General features: G+C 40.7%; 1 long non-coding RNA gene across 1 annotated transcript; it reads left to right on the top strand.

Annotated features, from left to right (window-relative positions):
• Positions 1 to 215: 215 nt before the first annotated feature.
• Positions 216 to 15,373, top strand: LOC118888671. Its single transcript, XR_005018344.1, has 4 exons — positions 216 to 378; positions 5,869 to 5,984; positions 10,425 to 10,519; positions 15,109 to 15,373. It is a non-coding gene; the product is annotated as an uncharacterized LOC118888671 (long non-coding RNA).
• Positions 15,374 to 23,417: the final 8,044 nt, after the last annotated feature.

The raw sequence follows: 23,417 nt of genomic DNA, 5'->3' as shown, positions 1-23,417 counted from the left end.
TGCGTGGCCCCGCGTAGACGACCCCACCCCCACCCCCACCCCGCCCCCTGTCGTCGGCGTCTCCTCGGAGAAGCCCGGGAGGTGGGGCGCGGCGTGGGGGGAGGGCGAGGGGGAGAGGAGGGGTTGGGAATCCGGGTTCCTCGGTGTTGGCCCCGCCCAGGGGAGGGGTGGGAGAGCCTCAATTGGCCCCAGGTGCCGAGAGGTGGGAGAGGGGAGCTTGGGAAAGTCTGAGAGGAAACCTCTCGTGTTTCGCTCTCTGCTCGGGAGGACCAACTTGTCCCCCTTGTAGGGGCCTTGCCGCCAACGATGTATGCGAAGGAACAGTAAAACGGAAATTTTACCGTTCAACGGTCGCAAGACTATTTAGAGGAAAAAAGTGTAAGTACACTTGCAAACGATGTGACGAGTTTGTATCCTTCATGTGCTTGAGGTTACTAATACTTGAATTGCTCCCTCCTCAGGTGAGAGGCAGAGTCCCAAGAGCAGGCACTCCCTGCGCCCCGTCACCTCCCGCTCTTTGCCAAGGACCTGCTAGGGAGCCAGCGCCTCTGAAGCGGTTTTCCCGGGGCTGCTGCAGGTGGTGTCCACACCGCCTAGGTGGGTGGGGATGTGCTGCGTCCGAAGGAGTCGCAGCGACTCGCAGGTTTCTCCTGCCTGGCGGGCGCCTTGACTTGTTGTTTCCTGTTGAGAAAAGGAACACGCTCCTCTAGAGAAATAACCTTCACATCAAGGAGACACATGTAGCATAGAGAGGAAAAGGAAGATGACAGGTGATGCCGCCACTCAGAGACGAGGGGTGTTAAACTGGGGCTTGTATCCACCCAGTAGCTTGTTCCCTGCAGAGGGGTGCAGCGGAGGAGAGAGAGCACGGGAGAGAGATTCAAAGACAGACCTTTAGAAACAACTGTCTCTAGGATCGTGGGTAACCGGCAGCTTTCTGGTGACTAAAACAGTCGAGACTGTGAAGATGTTTTTGTTAACTCTTTCTTTCCATTGACAAATGTAATTATTGCTTGGTTATTTCTTAAGAAAAAACATCTCCAGAAATACAGAAGTTTTTCAAGGGAGAACCGAAGTCACCCCTGCCCCTATCCACTCCCCAGTGTAACCACCCTTCCAAGAAACACTTAAAAGAAATCCATGGGCTCTGCAACGACCCCAGGGCAGCACAACTGGCCTGCTGACTGCCCCTAACTCCTCAGGATTTCCTGCCTCCATTCTGCTCCCCCACTGAGCACCTGCACAGGCCCAGGCCCCCCAAGACCGCCTGCTGTCCGGCTAGTCCCAGCCTTGGCTCAGGCTCTGACTCACAGCGCCTTTTCTCACCCATTCCCTGCTGTTTGGGCAGAGCTGGTGGGAATTTCCAGGGCAGAAGGGAGGAGGACAGTGAGGACCCTGAAGTGCTTACTTCTGGCCAGACAGCTGCCTTTTTGCATTTCAGGTCACCACAGGAAATCTCACAAAGCGCAGCTGCCTTCAACTCCTAGGGAGTGAAGGGAGGGCTTCATGCTCTGCTACAACTTGCCCGCCTTGTTGAGGGTGGAAAGTGAAGAGAGCTTCCACCTCCTCGCCACGCAGAATTACCTGACCAGTCCCTGGGCTCTGGATCTCAGCTGCCTCTCTGGATTCCTCTGTGAGTTTCTTTTCCTTCACTCTAGGGAGTAGTGGCTGTTTCTCCATGCAGAGATCCAAGTCAAAGTCTTTTTTCTGTCTCCATTCCCTGGATGAACACAGATGCAATAACTACTCATTGTGCCAGGAAATCGAGGTCCAAAGAGGCTACGTGGCTTTGCCAATGTGAACCAGGAGTGGTTCACACACACAAGGGGCGGGGGGGTGGGGTGGGGGGGGGATGGGGGCGTCTCATGCTGCAAATCCATTGCTCTCTCCATGCAAATGGCCACTGAGGGCAAGAGAAGATGTTCAACGTCATTAGTCATTAGGGAGACCAACATCAAAATCACAAGAGATACCACTTGACGTCTACCAGGGCAGCTGTAATTTTAAAAATGGAAAATAAGAAGTGTAATAAGGATGTGCAGGAATTGAACCCCTCATACACTGGCTGGTGGGAATGTAAAATGGTGCGGACACCGTGTAAAGCAGTTCGGCACTTCCACCAAAAGTTAAACATAGAGTGACCACGTGACCAGCAAGTCCACTCCTAGACACGTATCCCAGAGAACTGAAAACATTCAAACAAAAACTTGTACGTCAATGTTTACGGCAGCCTTATTCACAAAGCCAAAATGGGGGAAGCAACCCAAATGTCCATCGACTGATGAATTTTTAAACAAAATATGCTATACCCTTACCATGAGTTTTTATTTAGCCATAATATGGAATGAAGTAGTGATACGTGCTGAAATACGGATGAATCTTGGAAACATTATGATACATGAAAAAAGCTAGACACCAAAGAACACACATTGTAAGATCTGATTCACATGAAGTACCCAGAACAGGCAGATCTACAGAGAGAAAAAATCCACGCGTGGTTGCCATAGGGCTAGTGAGAAGGGAAGGTTAGGAGGAAAACTTTTTCTCTACCGTCTTAGGTTCAACTGGCTAGGGGCCTGAAAATTAATTATCGGTAAATTAATAGGAGAAAAGTTTATTTACCATGAAGGAGCCTTCAGATGAAGAGGCTCCCTAGACGGCTAGAGATAGGGGTTTATATACCAACTTCGCAAGGGGGCTTGGTGGATCAGGACTTCAAAGGATGGAAGGGTCTGATGAGGCTTATTTACACCATCTTCTGGAACGTTCTCATGTCCAAGATCAGGCCTCCCTGGTTAGAGACACGCCCCCCCCCGTGTGGGTGGGGTTGTGGCAGCTGTCTCTTATAAAGTTCTGCTTTAGCCAGATAAGGGCAGTTCAGAGAAGACTTATTTCTGCCTCTGTTGTAGCTCAGATGTTTTCAATTTGAAGTAATCTTTGTACCATTCAGGCCGGTTTCAGTCCCATCCCGAGAATAGGGAACGGCAGATAATAAGTATGGACTTCCTTTTGGGGGTGATGAAAATGTCCTAAAATTTATTGTGGTCACGGGCCCACAACTGTCTGAATATAGTAAAAATCAGTGACTAGTACATTTTAACATTGTGGATTATATGGTACATGAATAGCATTATCAAACATTTAAAAAGCAAGCCAACACATACATTTAATAAAATTTCAGTAAAAGGTAGATGGTACATTTTATAATGTGGGTGAATCAAGGTGAGAATAGTACAACCCACCGATCAACCCCCGTCTCCCCGGCCAGGGGAAACTTTTTGTTTCCCATCAAAAGTGTGGGAAACAGCGCGGGTGTTCTGATGTGATACAATTGACACTGTACAGTACAGTGCAATCTGATACTCCTGTTGTATCATATAGGAGTACAAAGCATCAAGTCTAAAATGTGCCTGCTAAGGGACATTTCCCTGGTGGCGCAGTGGGTTAAGAATCCGCCTGCCAACCCAGGGGACACGGGTTCGAGCCCTGGTCCGGGAAGATCGCACATGCCGCGGAGCAACTAAGCCCGTGCGCCACAACTACTGAGCCTGCGCTCTTAGAGCCCGCAAGCCACAACTGCTGAGCCCGCGTGCCACAACTACCGAAGCCCGCGCGCCTACAGCGCGTGCTCTGCAACAAAGAGAAGCCACCGCACGCCGCAACTAGAGAGGGCCTGCGCGCAGCGGCGAAGACCCAACGCAGCCAATAAATAGATAAATAAATAAATTTATAAAATGTTCCTGCTAAAATAACTGAGCCTGAATCTAACCATATCCAGAGATCTCACTACGGGTTATTCTGTTTCTACTGGAACATGTTCAGGACAGGATGCATATAGAGTAACACTGAATGTGAGTAATTCTACAGGACAAATAATCTAGTCTTTTCATCAAAGGAATAGCAAAGAAAAAACGGGGAGGGGCTGTTATAGATGAAAAGAGGACTAAGTCCTATTTCAGCGAATGCTATGTAAGATACTTCTTTGGATCCTAATAAGAACAAATCAAATTTAAGAGAGATATTTAGGTCAAATAGATACATTGGACGTGGATGGTTTCCTGTGGCATTAGGGAATAATTGTAATTTTTCTTAGATGTAATGACGGTATTTTGGTTATGTTTTTTTAAAGCCCTGTTTGTTATAGTTTATGTTACCGCAGAGTATGTGGAGGAAATAACTTCTTTGGGTTTACACACGAAGTCGTAGGATATCTGGAATATGCTTTGGAATATGCTAGAAAAACAAAACAAATAAATCTTAAGTGGCAAAACGTTGATTGTTGAAGCTCCTTGACCGACATACAGAATTCTGGATATATTGTTCTATCGGCTTTGTTTGAAATGATCCATGATACAGAGCTAAAAATATCCACAAAAGCAACTGTGCCAACCAACACTGATAAAGTAATCGTGTTTTGAGTATGTTATTGAGTAATATGGGTGAAAACACCAACCTAGAAGAGTTGATTCTGGTTGCATTTACAGAGCTGTAATCGGTTGTGTCTCCAGTTAGGACTGGAAACAGGTGGTTTTTGTTTTAAGTACTGTAGAATTATCCAACCACTTCATTAAAGCGTAGGGTATCTATTTTTAATGATCTCTTGTGTGAGAATGTAAATACGGGGAGGAGATTCTGAAAGACGCACACTCTACAGGTGACAGGGTCAGCTCTGGGAATGGCATGAACATTAGGGCTGGTGGCCAAAGGTGACCTTCATCATTTGCTGAGCACCTACTATGTGCCAGATACTACTGTTCTTCGTGCTGGACATACAGACACGAAAGAGACCTAAAGTCCTTGCTCACGTGGGGCTCACATTCTAGTGGGGGAGACTGAAAGGTAAGCTCAATAAGACCCACGTGTATTATAATGACGCGTGCTGTGCAGCACACGAAGGCAGGGAAGGGGAATAGGTCTGGGGGAGGGATCTGCACCTGCAGGTAGGTTGTATGGAGAAGGCCTCACTGAGAAGGGGACATAAAGACCTGAAGGAAGAGACGGGGTGGGGTGGGGGGGACCCTGTGGACATCTGGGGGATGATCCTCTGAGGATCATATCCTGTGTGCCTCTTACTAATGTTATGCTGTTAAATCATTTAGACACTTACAAATAGTCATTGACCCTCCAGTTTTGAAGCAGGAGGCGCTGTGGTGTATTTCTGTCCGTTTGGAATTGGTCAGGGTTAGGGCCACAATTACCTTGATGAGGATATGGTTGAAGACCTTAGCCACTTTGAATAAATCGAGGTTCTAGCCATGCATACTAAGTGTGTGCTCCTATAAAATGGATCTTTTTGGAATACGTGTAGAGATTGGTCCCTACAGAGCATCTTGCTGAAGTGGCTCGGTCCACTTCTGTAAGTTGTTTATAGCTACGTGACTGACAGTGCTGAACAAAACCCAAACTGTCATTTGCCCCTTGGGCCAGGACGCTCATCCCTCGTGGAAATCAATCAGTTATAAGTGGGAGAACATTTCTGTATCTGTGGCTGTAGGGCTGACAGTTTATTTATTTATTTCACTAACCTCAGGGACAGTAGGTTAGGGAAGCAGAAAGGCTGATCCGGTATCTCTGACCACAAGCCTCAATGCCAGCAAATTACCATATGAAGTGACCAAATGGTCACAGTGGACTACGTCACAGTGGGTTTGCAGTATAAAGTCCAGACCATCTGTAGCTGTAGGCTTATTTCTCCTAAAGGTAGGCAGTGGCTGGATGGGTGTCTTTTGCAGAACTAGGAAAAGGCTGGTGTGTTTTTGTTTTGTTTTGTTCCTTTGTTTTTTACTTTTTTCATGCTGAATTCTTACTTAGGGAAATTAATCTGTATCTGTGGCCAAGGTATTCAACAATACTTTCTTTCCTTTTCAGGTCACAGTTTGGTAAGAAGATCCAAGGGCACGATCAACAGCTCGTGCACTGCCTTGGTGTGGACCCAGAGTTCAAGCACAGACGAAGATCAGACACTGACTTCACACTTCTGATAGGTACGCAGTACAGCCCTCAGTTGTGCTTTGATTCTGTTTCCCCCTTCTGTACAATAGGCTCCCCTCTCAAGGCAGGTCTCTCACCGAACTTCCTCTTGTTAGTGTCTGGCTAGCACCACGTCCAGGTATACTCAGTCCCTGTAATTGTTCATCGTGATGATCAGGAGAGTTCTGCCTGTGCGATTCAAATATCAACCTATCTGGTAAGTTCCAACACCCCTGAACTCAGTTGAAACTCGAAGCCCAGAAAAGGCCATTATTTTACTAGAGCCGATTTCACACATCTGATAGGTATGGAACATAACTCCCAGGTGTACTTTGTGTTTTACCCCCTTGCTTTTTACAAAGGTGACTTTCTGAAATGTTTTAATCCAGTTTATACTGGTGCCATGGAGGCACGTTCTTCACGCTCAAGACTGAGCAAAGGCAGGGTTATTTCAGTAACCTGGGACCTTTTAAAGCTATAAAAAATAGCCCGACATTTTCATAAACCCTAGAGCTAGGAAAGAATTTGAGGGGATCCTGTTTGTCCCCTGGATTGCTGAGAAAAGGACCTTCTGTCATCCTACACTGGAATCTCTGAGAAGGATGATGTGAAGCTTCTCATGTGAAATGTACCTTGCTATATAGCGCCTCCTAGTTTAAGAAGTTTTTTTTATACCGTATTGAAATCTCCATTGGTAAGGATCCAGCATACACTCATTTGTCGATTCTTTACAGGAGGAAAAGTAGAGCTGTCAAATGCCAATTCTATAGTATTCTTCTGGTCTACAGCACAGGGCAGGCTCAGTAATAATGAAAGAGGAATAGCTTATTATTGTTTATGATGTGTTGTTCTTTTGTGATTTTAACAGTAATACACCCGTAGGTGATTTAGAAAGTTATACAGGTTTGATGGGGGAGTCATAAAAAGGGACTGTTTCCAGTAGTTGTGCTGGCTGACCACCTCTTATGGACCATACCATTGGCACGCTCTCCTGTTGATGTGGGTGAGCGGGTCAGGGTTCAGCAGACATTGGCTTCGTGTGCTGTATGCCAGCTTTTTATGACGACTGTGTTCTGTGAATCAGCATTTGGGGCAGGGAGAGATGAGGGGACCAGAGACGGTAGTCAGCATCATAACCCCCTCATGACCTCATCAACCTGCCACCTCTGATCTTGAACACATCCTTGTACTTCTCCAGGTTTTGATATCTCTAACTAATTTCTGGGTAAATCCATGAAAAGTTCCTACATATTTATGGTCAAGGACCTTTTCGAGAAGCTGATGAATACTGTGGAAATTAATTTTTTAAAAATGCATATCTGTACATACACACACAAATTAGCAGCTACTTCAGGAAGTTTAAGGAAACCTATGGACCTCTCTTAAGAGCACCTAGACTTAGGGAGTTCACTGTCTCTTCCAATTTCACACATCTGTGGTTCTAGTGCCTCCCACCATTCAAATCATATCAGGCCCCTGCCTGAAGCTCTCCAATAATTTCCCATTGAAATTAGAATGAAAATATTTACCAAGCATGGCCAGCAATGAACAAGATCGGGCTGCTCTTTTGCCCTGATCACTCAACCTCTTTTCTCCTTGGTTACTTTGCCCTAGACACACAGGTATGTTCCTTCTGAGCTTTATTAACAGGAGTATAATAGGCAGAAGATAAACTGCCCTGTTTACAGTGTACACCTTGATGACTATTGACATATGTTCCACCTGAGAGATGATCACCACACTCAGAATAATGAACACATCCATCACACCCAAAAAAGTTTTTGCTTCCTTGGTGTGTATAGTAATGACAACTACATTTTGCTCCAAAGAGGTTCTCTAGTTATTTATTTCATCCTTAACTAGGGGTAATTTATTATTAAGACAATTTCATATATATTAAGAAACATGTACCCAAAGTGTTTGAATGTTCCTGAGAAGTTCCTTTCTTTATGTAGTTGATATTTTCTGCCGTAGATCAAATGTTACTGAAGTGAAAGTTTTCACAGAAATCTTGAGTTAATGGGTGTTATTGTATATCCTCCCATTGCTGCTTTTGGTTTAAGGGTCATTTTGAGTCTTCGTCATTATAAATGTGGATTCATTTGCAGATTTCCACCCATAATGAATCATGAAACAAATTTTAATTTCTGTAATCATAAAAGTTAAAAAGTATTTGGAATCCTTTAAAAATGGTGAGAATGTGGTCAAAATATATTCATGAATACTTGGTTATGGTCCTCGACAAACCTAGTGTTAAATTCATTCAGTTAGCTAAGCAAAGTGTATGTAGTAGCTTATGCTCTATATGTGTACATGTCAGTTTCTGTTTAGTGTCAATTGACGTAAAAATGATAGTCGGCATAGTAAAATTATAGGCTTGCCACCTTTTGCCTGAGGGAACTGACATAATAATCTCTAATTGCTTGTGTTTAACCTTAATTGATTGTTTTGTGGACTGGGCAAAAGTTGAGGAAAATTGTTAACAACAGCAATGGAAATTTCCAAAAATGTTTAAGGCTTATTAAATATTGATATGATTATTTTACTCAATTTAATCACATTACATATACTCTCCTCTATCTTTTGTGAGACTTTCAAAATGTTTTTTCAGTTATACAGTGCTTTACGTTTCTGGATCCATAACCACATATATTGAATTATTGGTAGATATTGATTTTTTGGTAGTGCAATAGTGAAGCACTGTAAACAAGTGAAATGTCTATCAATTGGCAAGTGGTTAAAGAAATATATTATACAGCCTGACAAACTGTGAAATATGTGTTTGGGTTTCTTTGTGAACATATGCCTTCATTTCTATTGACGTATAATTTACTATTGTAAAACTCACTTTCAAAGTGTACAAAATTGAGTTTTGATAAATGTATATAGTCATGTAACCACTATCACAATCAAGATATGAAATATTTCTATGACCCCAGAAAGTTCTCTGGTTCCTTTCTAGTCAGTGATCTCACTCTACTTCCATCCCTTGGAACTACTGATCTAATTTCCTGTAGTTCTGTCTTTTTTTAAAATAATATACATGGAATCATAACGTAATGATCCTTTTTTTTCTGGCTTCTTTCACTTAGCACAATGCTTTTGAGATTCATCCATGGCATTGCATATATCAGTGGTTCATTCATTTTTATTGTTGAGAAGTATTCTAATGTACTGATATATGACAATTTGTTTATTCATCAGTTGCTGGACATTTGGATTGTTTGAAGGATTTGGTGTTTCTGAAAATCGTTACAGGAAAATTTTATATCTTCATATAGATTTGAGTTACAGAGTAGAATCCATCTATTTCAACCTAAAGGATTCCTTTTAACATTTCTTGTAGGGCAGATTTAGTGGTAATGAACTCTCTCAGCTGTCGTTTGTCTTAGAATGTGTTAATTTCTTTCTCATTTTTGAAGGACAATTTTTACCAGATATAGAAATCTCGGTTGACAGTTTTTTTCTTTCAACAACTTAAACATATTATCCCACTTCCTTTTGGCTTGCTAGATTTCTGCTGGCAAATCTGCTGATAATCATATCCCTTTTAAGTGACAAGTTGCTTTTCTCTTGCTGCTTTCAAGATTCTGTCATTGACTTTAGACAGTTTGATTACAGTGTGTCTCAATATGATTTTCTTTTGTTTTATCCTACTTCAAAGTTCATTAAACTTGTTGGATTTGTAGGCTAAAATCTTTTATCAAATTTTGGAAATTTTCAGCCATTATTTCTTCAAATAATCTCTCTGCCCTTTTAGCTTGCTATTTTTCTGGGACTGCCATAATGCATATATTGGTCTACTTAATGATATCTGATAAGTCATTTAAGCTGTTTACTTTTCTTTATTCCTTTTTCTTTCTATTCCTCAGATTCTGTCATTTGTTTTTCCTAATAAAATAAGGTTACTGTAATCTACTGTTCCTTCCTTATCACCTTTAACAGATGTAGAAGAAAAACACTAGCCTTTTTATATTAAAGTGATAAATGAAAGGAAATTAGATTGCTCAAAGGATATGTTTAGAAATAAGCAACCTAAATAATTTCCATTTCACTCCTTCACATTTCTCTTTCTTCAATAGGTAGTTCCTTGTAGAACTGTGAGATAGTTACCTAGTTCTATCTGCTGTGATCTCTAAAGTCACTCTTTCTGATAGCAACAAAATGGTATAACCTCTCCTCCTTTCTCTGTCTCTGCTTAGAGTGACCCCACTTGGCTTCTTTCAATTTTCTAAGTAGAAAATTTCAAATGATACTGCTACTTCATGCAGACTTGCTGAAATTTGAGTTTGCTTTTTCTTTCCATGTGAATGACTTACACAAATGCTTTTGAACAAATGCCAGCTTTATTAATATCTTAATGTTATTTATATCTAGCTTTTCTTTCACTTTCATGAAAGCATAGCTGCAATTATATTAGGTTCTACCAAAAGTTTCATTCCTTTTTCTCCTAGATCCTGTGAAACCTTAGTATAGTATTTCTCTCCTGCTGGTGGAAGAGAGAAGCACAAGACTAAAAGCTCTCTGGTTTTCAGCCTCTGATAGTAAGGTAAAGTGCTTACATACTCTGTCTCTCTAGAGTTTGCCTTGTCTTGGAGATAACCAAGTTTTCTATCATTCCATAAATTATAGAGTATCGTTGAAGTAACTTCAGGATTTTTTTTTTTTGCTTTTTTCTCTGCTAGAGAAAATTCTAAGAGCATGAGTATATAATGTTTGCATGAAGTTGTCAAGTTTATTGATGAAAGAAATTTCATGCTTTTTGATTAATAGATCTTTATGCATCTAATATATGCACTCTTGCATATATTGTGCATTCTTGTTTTAAGTAGCACATTCAAAATTCCCTTTGAGAATCTTAGAATCCACTTAGTTTGGGGCTTGCATTGTTAGCAGATACCACAAGAATGGAGCAAATGATGACTATGTATCTGCCCTAGATTTCTGTATTTGTGTATTTTGGGAAAAGGAGCACTGAAAAATAACAAAGAAATTTCAGTGCTTGATGTTTTATTCTGATAACCAACATTTAAAATTAAAATGAAAGCATGTATGTTCTCCCAGTGGGTGCCTGCATGCCTTCTCTTTTTGTGAGCCATTTAAAGTAGTAGTATAAAATAGTTAAAAGAAGTCATTAAAAAGTTTCAGTTTTGGGCTTCCCTGGTGGCGCAGTGGTTAAGAATCTGCCTGCCAATGCAGGGGACACGGGTTTGATCCTTGGTCCGGGAAGATCCCACATGCTGCGGAGCAACTAAACCCGTGTGCCACAACTACTGAGCCTGCGCTCCAGAGGCCGCGAGCCACAACTACTGAAGCCCGCATGCCACAACTACTGAAACCCATGAGCCTAGAGCCCGTGCTCTGCAACAGGAGAAGCCACCGCAGTGAGAAGCCCGCGACCCGCAACGAAGAGTAGCCCTTGCTCACTGCAACTAGAGGAAGCCTGCATGCAGCAACGAAGACCCAATGCAGCCAAAAATAATAAATAGAATAAATAAATTTTTTTTAAAAGTCTCAGTTTTGTCATTAATTGGCTATAGCTTTAAGTATGTCATTTATACTCCTTGGATCTTAGTTTCTTCATTATCAACAGGGGAGGATAAGATTAGTGGACTTCTAAGAAGACTGCTTCCAGTTCATATATTTCAGATCTGCATGATTCTGATTCTATGTGTGGTTACAGATTGTTTAGCTAATTTAAATTTCAAGCAGGAAGATTGAGTGCCTCTCTGCAAATGTACCAATGAAACATTTACAAAAGGAAATTGTGGACAGTGTGTTTGTGCAGTTACCAAACTAAAAAATAATGTGGAGAAAACTTTAGGAGGGGAGATGAGAGTGTGGATTCAGAGAAAACGTGGATAATAATCAAGTTGAACAAGCTCACATTGGAGGACCTCCATCTTCTCAGTGAACTAGCAAATAAGTTTATTTACTGTCCATGAAGGCTCTTTGGTAGTTTTGAAATTTAAATAGACTAGAAAAGTTTTGGATCAGCCTCTGTGGGGTCCAGGACTCAGGTAGGGATGAATAAAAAAATTATTAAGTAGTATTTCAGGTTTGACCCCCCAAACACTATCATTATCCAGATTGCTCACCTGCTCTTTCCTCAAACTTGGATATGAATGACTTTTTATAATTTCCAAAAGTCAAATATACTCTGTGGATTAATATTTAGTAATAGTGAAAGTAGTTTTTATTGTTCTACAAACTCTAAAGACAATTCTAGATAAGAAGATAAACCACTTTTGGAAACAGAATTAGCATCATTTGGATGAGCGTGCAACCTTCTAAAATGACCTGAAGTGACATTGGCAACAAAGGTCAAGTAAGATAAATATTACCTTTTCTATAGCTGGACTTGAGCAGTGTTCATTCTACAACTTCAGGCTTGTTTGAATCTGTTTAGAGTCCTGACTGAGGCAGGGCCTTGGACAAGATACAATGGAAGGATGTCCACCATTCAGATGATCTCTCTGACTTAGCACTACAGTTTAACTGCTCACATTCCTACTTTTAACATTTTATATAAGTGTTTTGGTTAGCCATCTTAAGAAGAATGCATTTTTGATGTCCAATTTTGCAGAACACCTCTTTTTGCATGCTAGACAATTCACGGTGTGGTAGAAAGATTCTAATTTGTATTAATATGCATCAATTTGAACATTCTACAAGTGCAATCTCTTTTCAAGGTTAAATATAGTTAAGAAGTTGAATTGCTTGAGAACTTTATGATTTTTTTTTAAAAAGTACAGAGATTTCTGATATACCCTCTCACCCTGCTCCCAGTAAATATATTGAATTAGTATGATTCATTTGTTACAGTTGATGAGCCAATTTAAATACATTATTTTTAACTAAAGTCCATAGGGTGCATTAGGTTCACTCTTTGTGTTGTACATTCTATGGGTTTTAACAAATACATGATGGCATGTATCTACCATTATAGACTCACACACAATAGTTTTACTTCCCTAAAAATCCTCTGTGCTCCACTTATTCACCCCTCTCTCCCCAACCCTGAACCCCTCACAATCACTGGCCTTTGAACAATCTGAATAGGTTTGCCTTTTCCAGAATGTTATATACTTGGAATCCTACACTATGTAGCTTTTTCAGTTTGGTTTCTTTCACTTAGCAATATGCATTTAAGTTTTCTCCATATCTTTTCTTGTCTTCATAGCTCATTTCTTTTAATCAGTGATTTCTTTTACTCTATTGTATGGATGTACCACAGTTTATCCATGCACCTATTGGAGGACATCTTTTTTAGGTCCCATTTTCTTATTCATTAAATTTAAATGTATGGTATGAAATATTAAAAAACCATACTAATTTCTAAGATCTACATTTCAACAGAAAAACATTAAAAATGTCCATGATAAATCAAGAAAAACTCCTTGGTCCACCCATTTTTTCTTTTTCTTTTTTTTCCCAGGAGTGAAAATGGGTTTGTTTGCCTTTGGTTGGTGACATATTTCTTCATTATTACCACCACTAGTACTAGCTCTACCCCCAATTGTCATGATAATAATCATGACTGAGGGTCTGAGATTTAATGCTCTATTTCATACATAATATTGTTTTGAGCTTTCGTGAAATGATATTATTAAGTGAACATCTATGGTGGTGATCACTGCAGGGAAATGAAGAATTCAGAGCTCAATCCTAAGCTTAAGCACTGAACCCAGGTGATGAAACTATATATTGTGTCATGTTACAGTAAGTTCTATGGTAGAAAATTATTTTGTTAGATGGAAGAAAAATGTGACCAGTAGCAGACTTTCTGGCAAATTAACACTTTAGTTTAAATAACTCTACAGATTTTATTTTCTAAGACAATAAACATTCAGGCATTAGTTTCTTAAACTACCCTGAATGTTTTGTGATAGAATGTATTACACAAGCAAAACTTTTGAGAGGAAATTTTCATGATGGTGTGAATAATTGAGCCATGGTATTTCCTTTCAAGAAGAAAATCCCCATTTTAATGATTTCCCAAAACCCTCTGTAGACCTCTGAGAATCTGGACTACCATAATTTAATAACCTATAAACTTTATATATCCACCTTTGACAAAAGCTCCCATGTATACTTAAAATTTTCATCAGTGTCTGAATTTTACAGCTGATTAAGTACTGTCCTCAATACGTATTTGTTTCTTAAATTGGTCTGTTTCCACATTCGACTTAAAAGTTATGTCAAAAGTCACCAGTGAACCCCAAATGACCCAATCTAGTGGCCTTTTCCTAGCCTTTTTCTGTATTTATAATGTTTTATAATTTTAATAAAGGTTTCATTTTTTCCTGTCCTCCTACTTCCCTTTTCACATCTCTGAGAAGTCATTTACTCTCCCTTTTACTTCCCAGTGTGGCATTCTCCAAGGTTCTGTCCTCAGCTCATGACAAATAATATGCATTCATGAGGAGATAGTCTGCTATAGTAGTAAGGGAACTAAATTAGGTGTGGGAACTGCATTAAAATCTTACTCATGTTTCACACTACCTGCATAAGCTTTGTTCAGTCACTTAAATCTTGGAGTTTCATTTTCCTTGTTCACAAGAAGTGAGATAAAACTTGCCCTATCTATATTACAAGGTGATAATAAGAATCAAAAAGGATAATACATGTAAAAACTTTGATAATATATTACTATGCAAATGAATATTAATTATGTTATTAGAAGACAGGTAGGTCATTGGCACTGTGAGACAGACTCTTTGTATAAAGCTAATTGACCCTCAAGGACCTCAAACCCATGACCTTGTATTAATTATCCATGTTTGAACCAACTTATAGGATAGTTGGCTAGCCATATAGAATAATTCTTCTTTGCATATGTTTATCATGAAATATAATTTTTCATCATTTTGGGGAAGTATTTCAGAAAGCCTTTGATGAGGGTGCCAACTGTCCTCACATTAGGGTGTTAGCAGAAGTAGTCATTGTGTAGAGTTTAAAATGCTTATGAAATATCTGACTTATCAAATATGTGACTTATGCATGTACTATTAAGCCTTTGAATGTTGATAAATAAGCAATGTATAATCTATAAAAAAACACAAATGTCTACTGTTATGAATTGTTTACTGTATATTTTATTACAGGCACTTAAAAACTGAATTATTTATATTACAGGAGCATGAGCCCTCAGCTTGCTCGTAAATTTCAGGACCTCTTCTCCTGCATCCACAGGCAGATAGAGGGTCATCCTCATCAACAGCTCTACCAGCGCCACCTCTACCTAGAAGAGTTGCTCCTCCTCCTCCAACTACTTTACCTAGAATAAGTAGTAAACCATCACCACCACCATCACTTTTGTTGGAGGATCTCTTCCTCCAGGATTACCACCTGCTCTGTCTCATGGAATGAAGCAGAAATAAATGTATAAACTTGAACTCTATATATTGAGTCTTGAACTGCATGACTTGATTCTCCTTTGAGAGAAATCAACTCGTCAAAGGGAAAACTTTTAACTAGAGTTTTTCAGTATCTTCTGGACATTGGTGGTCATTAGTGTGTGAAAACTGCATAGCTGTGTACAAGTATGGTATAATTTTAGAGAATATGACTCTTGACTCTTTAACTTTCCTTTGTGAGCTCACCATCTTATGTTCCTCTTTCAGTACAGTCTCTCAATAATTGAAAACTCCAAAGAGAATATGAAATTCATCTAGAAGGCAAAGTAGAATTAATAAAGTGATGTAAAGATAATTGTATTAGTTTCCTAAGCCTGCCATAATAAATTCCTACAAACTAGATGGCTTCAAAAAACAAAGTTTTCTGTCAATTCTGAAGGCCAGTAGTCCAAAATCAAAGTGTTGGCAGGGCCACACTCCCTCTAGAGGCTCTGTTCCTTGCCTCTTCCAGCTTCTGATGGCTGTTGGCATTCCTTGGCCTGTGGCCACATCTCTCTCTGCTTCATATTCACATGACAATCCCCTCTGTGTGTCTGTACACTTCTTCCTCTCTTTTATAAGGATACATGTGACTGCACTTAGAGCCCACTCAGATAATCAAGGATAAGCCCCTCCTCTTAAGATCCTTAAGTTAATCACATCTTTTGCCATATAAGGTAATATTCACAGGTTCTATGAATTAGGACATGGCCATGTCCTTTTGTAAACCACCATTCATCCCACTACAATAATACAGGAAATACATTCTCAAATTAAGAGCAATTTTGTTTCTTTTTACCATCTTTAACTTCAAATGGTATAACATTCTTAGATATGAACATAAATATTTTTTGTAATTGAGCCTTATTATCTTAGTTATTTTTGTACTTAGAGAATGTTTCTATTTATTTTTAAACTTTCAGATAGTGTGGAGTAGGTGATAACATTCTGTGGTGACAAAAACCTAATTGCTTTTATTTATTTATTTTTATACATTTATTTATTTATTTGTTTTTATTTTTGGCTGTGTTGGGACTTTGTTGCTGTGCATGGGCTTTCTCTAGTTGTGGCGAGCAGGGGCTACTCTTCGTTGTGGTGCGCAGGCTTCTCATTGTCGTGGCTTCTCTTATTGTGGAGCACGGGCTCTAGGTATGTGGGCTCAGTAGTTGTGGCTCGCGGGCTCTAGAGCGCAGGCTCAGTAGTTGTGGCACTCGGGCTTAGTTGCTCCGTGGCATGTGGGATCTTCTCGGGCCAGGGATCGAACCCGTGTCCCCTGCATTGGCAGGTGGATTCCTAACCACTGCGCCACCAGGGAAGCCCCCTAATTGCTTTTAGATATGGTGATTGAAACTATCTTTCTCCTGAATATTATTTTACTTAATCATCATCAAATAATATAACAAAATTTACCATTTTAACCAGTTTTTAAGTGTATAATTCAGTGGCATTGAATACTTTCACAGTATTGTGCAACCATCACCACTATCCATTTTCTGAACATGTTCATCATCCTGAACAGAAACTCTTTACTCATTAAACAGTAACTCCCCATTTACTCCTCCCCTCAAGCCCCTGGTAACCACCATTCTACTTTCTGTCTCTATGAATTTGCCTATTCTAAGTACCTCATATAAGTGGAATCATATAATATTTAAAAATGTTTGTCCTTTTTGTCTGGCTTATTTCACTTAGCACAAGTACTTATTCAAGCCCAGGGCTAGGTGCTACATGAGGACTGGATATCATTTGACTCTGAGCCATAACACTAACAAACCAACTTAAGAGTCAACTTCTAGGGGACTTCCCTGGTGGCGCAGTGGTTAAGAATCCACCTGCCAATGCAGGGGACACAGGTTCGAGCCCTGGTCCAGGAAGATCCCACATGCCGCAGAGCAACTGAGCCGGTGCGCCACAACTACTGAGCCTGCACTCTAGAAGCCCCTGAGCCACAACTACCGAGCCCGCGTGCTGCAACTACTGAAGCCCGCACACCTAGAGCCCGTGCTCCACAACAAGAGAAGCCGCTGCAATGAGAAACCCGCGCACCGCAACAAAGAGTAGCCCCTGCTCACCACTAGAGAAAGCCTGCGCGCAGCGATGAAGACCCACCGCAGCCAAAAATAAATAAAATTTTTTAAAAAAAGTGTCAACTTCTAGAGGATACAATTAATCAAACAGCCACATGGACCTTCTAAACTAGTAATCAATAAAATGAAACCAGACTACAAGTAAATATTTGGATATGAAGCCAGAGATAGAGAAATTACTTATGGTCAATAAGGTTCCAAATAGACAGTGGAAAGACCATATCCAAGATCAAATGTTGTACCAACAGAAGACAGCTGTCTTTGTTTCGAGAGCCTACCAAAGGATATAGGCTTGGTGATAAGGAAATGCTCAAATATAGGAACCCCAAAACAGCAAAAAGTATTCATCTGGAACTTCATGTAGCCATTGGCCTGTACATGGTGGTCAGTGTACATGTCGAAACAGAAAGGGGGCAATGAATGTGGCCCATTGAGAGTAGAAACAAACCAAGAGACAAGGTAATGAACAAGGGGTTGACCTGCATCAGAAGAAAGACTTCCTTGATAAAAGGGACAGCAGTGGACAGTGTGAAAGGTGATATAAGCAAGTGTGCCAGGAAACCAAGGTCCAAAGAGGCTAATTGCTTTTGCTGTTATGAGCCAGGGTTTCACATGACAAATTCACACACATGGGGCTCTCATGCTACAAATCCATTGCTCTCTCCTTGCTATACATGGACTTTCTGATTTCATCTTAGGGTTGTCAGGGAGGAAGACATTTTCTTCTACTCTTCTAGGTTTTTCTGGCTGGTCTAAGAATTAAATTGGCATGAGACAGATTAATAGGAGAAAATCAAACAAAGTTTAATAACGTATTCATGGGAGGGATCCAGGAAAACTGAGTAATTCACAAAAATGGCTGAAACACTCACCTTTAATACCATCTTCAGCTAAAGACAAAAGAGGGTGTTAGGGGTAGTGGTTTGGGACTTGAAAGGGGAGGAAGGCAATTCACATGGAGATGGAAAAGCAAATGTTTGGTAAACAGATGTATGCTGGGCCAGGCAGAGACAGTGGGAGACAGAGAGGAATTGTAACAAACAGACTTTGCTAGGTTCCTCCCTGTCTACACACCTAGTTCATATTATAGTTATCTATGGTGATAGCTCCCTTCCTGGAATAGGTCCTCTATCCACATTCTTTAGGGGAAGGTCAAAGCTTCTTCCTGAGTCTTTTCATCTTGATTGTTTTCAGCTCGAAATAATCTGCATGCCAAAGAGACATTTTGGGGTGACAGATTTTGTTCCCCTACAGAGCAGAGACCAACTTGACCTGCAAACCTTCGTAACACTTGATGCCTCTAGACTCCCAGCCTCAGCTCCAGCTCCAACTACCCTTCTCTGGGCTGGGCCAGTTTCAATGCCAATAAAGGCGAGCTCAGTATACTCTAATTCCTTTCTCAGCCACAGGCCAGGACCATCATGACCTGCTTTCTGACTTGCTTCTGTTCGCTCCAGTTTTGCCTTGGCTCAGGTTCTTTTCTTCTTTTTTTTGAAGATAAAAGGAAGCATCAAGTTAATGAAAACCTAATTTACATACTGTTCTGTATGGCATTCAGATTAATAGGAGAACAATGGATATAATAAGAAAATTATACAAGGATTGAATTTCACATGGATCATTTGATATTCTACCTGTGCTGTGAGCAAGTCATGTTGCATTAGATCAAATCCTGATTTTATTACGTTACCGAATATCCCATTGTCACATCCTCACCTTTTGCCTCTTCATTACAGGGATGTAATCGCAGGATGAACCCCTCAGAGCTTGTGTTCAACTGCCCGTTTGTGCCTATTTCACAATCTGCCATTGTTACAAGACACTCTGGTTAATAAGCAGATAATAGGATATGTAGATTGCATGTACCTGATGAGGACGGAAAAGTGTTTGGCTCAGGTTCTTGAAGATTACTTCCACTCAGTGTCTCCACCCCTGCCTGTGGATGGATTTTGATTTACAAGCTCAATATGAGGCAGGAGATAGATGGGCCCAGGGTGAGCAGCTGGAATTTGTTCCCTGTGGACCGATACTCCAAGATGAAGAGAGGCTGACCCCAGATAAGAGATAAAAGACCACATATTTCTCATTCTCGAAGTCAAGGAGACCTTCCTGACTATGAAGCTCCTTGGAGGTCAAAAGGGGAGTGATGTCAAGCTACCAATAGGCCTCTTCGCTGGAATCCATCTTGGCTAAGAGATGCATGCACACACGGGAGGATCCTGAGATATACCAAATATGGACTCAGAACCAGACAAATCAAAATGATGGGCCAAAGGAAACCCGGAAGAAATACCCCATATAAGTGATTTAAACTACCACGAGGGCACGATTCTCTCTGAGTCCACCCGTGTGTCTATCCACATGTACAGTACTCTTTTTCCTCCTATTAAACACTTCGCTTCACTACTTTCTATCTTTGTGGGAATTCTTTTCGGCAAAGCCGAAGGGCCAGGGCCTTGTCAATGGCCACTGGTCTAGTGGCTAGGATTCAGTGCTCTCTGCCGCGGCCCAACCAATGGGCCCAATCTCTGGCTGGGAACCAAAACCCCGCTTCAAGCCGCTGCAGGCTGAGGCCACCCGAGATCAAATACTCAGTGCATCAAGCTCACTTCCTTGGCCCCTACATCTCCTGGAACTCCACAATTCTCTCTGGCCTTCTGGTAAGGCAGGAGAGAGATGGGCTCCAGGTTAGACATTTATAATCAGCCTCCTGTTTATACTTCGAGATAGAAATAACAACAGGAACAGGGTAAATAGCTAGACTGTGTCTCCTGTGGACACTTTAAGATAACAGTAATGGCAGGGGCAGAGAGGGGCTAAGCCCTGCTTGGGCAAAAGGTCAAGAGGTCACATATTTCTCATCCTTGGGGTCAGGGAGACCTTGACTGCGCATGCACAGAAAGGCTCCTCGGGGGTCAAAAAGGGAGGGGACACCAGATCAATAATAAGTTTTGCTAACTTCCCAAAGGTCCTCGCGCTGAAATCCATCTTGGCTAAAGGATGCACGTGCACATAAGGGAGGGGCCTGAGACAAATCAGCTATTGGGTCAAAACAAGACGAATGGCCAGAGGAAAACAAAGACCTGGAAGACTGCCCCCTTATAAACGATTTAAACTTGCCAAAGGCGTGACTTTCTCTGAGCTCACCTGTGTGTCTGTCAGCATGTACTCTGCTTTTGTAATAAATACCTTACTTTCCTCTCTACCTTCTGTCTTTTTGTAAAAATTTTTTTCAAGGCAGACAAGAACTGGGGCACAGACCCTAGCCCTTGGCCCTCGTGGTCTAGTGGTTAGGATTCGGCACTCTCACCGTCACGACTAGAGTTCTATCTCTGGTCAGGGAACTAAGGTCTCACTCCAAGTTGCTGCTCATTGCTGTCTCCCCGAAATCACTGGGATACAAATCCTGGCCCCTTCATGCTTTGCTGCACCCTTGTAGGAGGCAGGGGAGGCCTAGGCTGACAAATACTGTTCCTGAAATCTACGTGCTCACCAATTCTGCTCTCAGAATCCTGCTGCCTGAAATGTATCCCATCACGATTTCAAGACAAATACCCACACACATGGTCATATGTAGTTAGGATTAAAGGGAACCTCAGCTTCAAGATCAAGTCAAAATCCTTCCCAGATGAAGACTTTTATTTTCCTACTAAAGGCAGACCATTTCCCAAAAGTTTAAAGCGTTCCTTGCCTTCAGTTCAATTTTAAATAAGCAAGTTGCATTATGCAATTTAGCCACTAGATGGCAGGACCTCTTCAACCTGAGTATAACACTAACTGCTCAGAACATCTCCAGGTGGTCACAAGGGGGAGCCCCAGACAAAGCAAGAGGAATTTACCAGGTTTTGGTGAAAGAAGCTCTTTCCAAGCGTATCTTTATCTTGATAATGATGTTAGCAAGTATAATTTTGATCACCTACTTTGTTTCCACATTGATAAATCTCTCCTCTTTACATCTTCTCTCCACATTTAGGAACTCTTTTAAGGAAAACCACTTTAATCAGGAAAGAAAATCTGAGACTTTTTATGGAAATACAGGGCACACACAGAGGCTCCACTTTTGTTGAAAATGTATTTCAAAGGAAGTCTCTAGGAATCCTCAGCAAGCTTGCTCTGAGCACAGATCCTTTCAAACACAGAAAAACTGATCCAAATTTCACTCAGTTATTCACAGATCTTTAAAATTAGTTTCATGCTAAGTACTTTGAGCTCTTTCCAAGGGTGAAGTAGGTGTGTTGCAAAATTATTTTCCTCTTTTTAGAAAATAAAGCCAGCTCTGAACAGAAGCTTTCAGAGCAATGGTATGGTTCCACCAAGTCTCATTTTCCTCTACCACAAGGGCAGCGTCTCAGATAAGAGCTGCATCTCTAGCCTTGGTCCTGGAACAGAGCCACATGACAGATACACAGCATGAGCAAAAACTAATCTCTTGTTATTATAAGCCACTGAAATTGGGGAATTATTTGTTACCACAACATAATCTAGCCTAAACTGATTTATACAGTATATCATAGGAAGGACTCTGGCCTGGTTTTGATGACATGCTCTGCTTAAAACCCTTCAAGGACACTCATGTGCCTACTGGAGTCCAAATTCCAGCATGTAGTAGTTATAAAGGTCCTTTCTGATATGGTCCTACTTGTCTCTCCAGCCTCATTTCCTGGGACTCCCCTTTATATTCCATATTCTAACCATACTGGCCTATTTTAAGATTTCTCAATGCATAATGTTGGCCTTTAACTTCATGTATTTGTACATGCTGGTCTTCATAAAAAGAATGTTATTCTTCCTATCCCACCCCAATCAACCCAAAATGTCTATACTTCCTTCAAGAATCCACTTAAACAGAATTTGCTCTGTGGAGGCTCATATAAACCTGCCTCCATTAAACACAATTGGTTGCTCTTTCCTGCACCACAGGATTTTGAACATCCTCTAGCAGCCCTTACCTTGCTATTCTGTAAAAATTTACATTTATCTTTCCAACTTTTCTTGAAAGAAAAGACCTTGTCTTATTCATCTTTGGAGTCCAAGAATCTAATGCAGTGCTTGGCGCATAATAGAGGATCAATGTAAGTTTATGAAAAGTGCTAACATACAGTCTTTTTCCAGCAAAGTTGTATACAAAAAGATGAGACAGGCCCTTCTACCATGTTAAAAGATAATACAAAAAATCTAATCTATTCCACTCTTATTTTGCTTCCATTTTCTTTATCAAGGATAATCCTCCATATTGGAAAGAGCAGAACACGTATGGTTAAGAGGAAACTGAAGCCTGAGATAGAAGAAAAGATAATAAAAGAGCATCTAGTAGCTTTTTAGTGTTCAAATCTCTATGACCAGATAAATTATAGCCTAAGACATTGAGATCTCCATGATATCTCACGGAAAATACAAGAGACACTAAAAGACTAGAAACAAGAAAATTCTATTGCAATTTTCTCAATTTCAAATGATAAACAAAAGACCAGATTCTAAAAACTACAGATTAAGAATTTAACAAGGTTTCTCACACCATATACAAAAATAAACTCAAAATGGATTAAAGATTTAAATATAAGACTTGAGGGACTTCCCTGGCAGTCCAATGGTTAAGACTCCGCACTTCCAATGCAGGGGGCGCGGGTTCAATCCCTGGTCAGGGAACTAAGATCCCACATGCCACGCAGCGCAGCCAAAAAAATAAAATAAATATGACTTGAAACCATAAAACTTCTAGAAGAATACATAGGCAGTACACTCTTTGACAGTGGTCTTAGCAATATTTTTTCGGATGTCTCTTCAGGCCAGGGAAACAAAAGCAAAAATAAACAAACGGGACTATATCAAACTAAAAAATTTTTGCACAGCAAAGGAAACTATCAACAAAACAAAAAGACCGCTTACTGAATGGGAGAAGATATTTGCAAGCAAAATATCTGATAAGGGGTTAATATCCGAAATACATAAAGAACTCATGCAA

The sequence above is a fragment of the Balaenoptera musculus genome, chromosome X (assembly GCF_009873245.2).
Source record: "Balaenoptera musculus isolate JJ_BM4_2016_0621 chromosome X, mBalMus1.pri.v3, whole genome shotgun sequence".
NCBI lineage: Eukaryota > Metazoa > Chordata > Mammalia > Artiodactyla > Balaenopteridae > Balaenoptera > Balaenoptera musculus.
The sequence above is the reverse complement of the archived record's forward strand: the minus strand, read 5'-3'. Positions and strand labels throughout refer to the sequence as shown.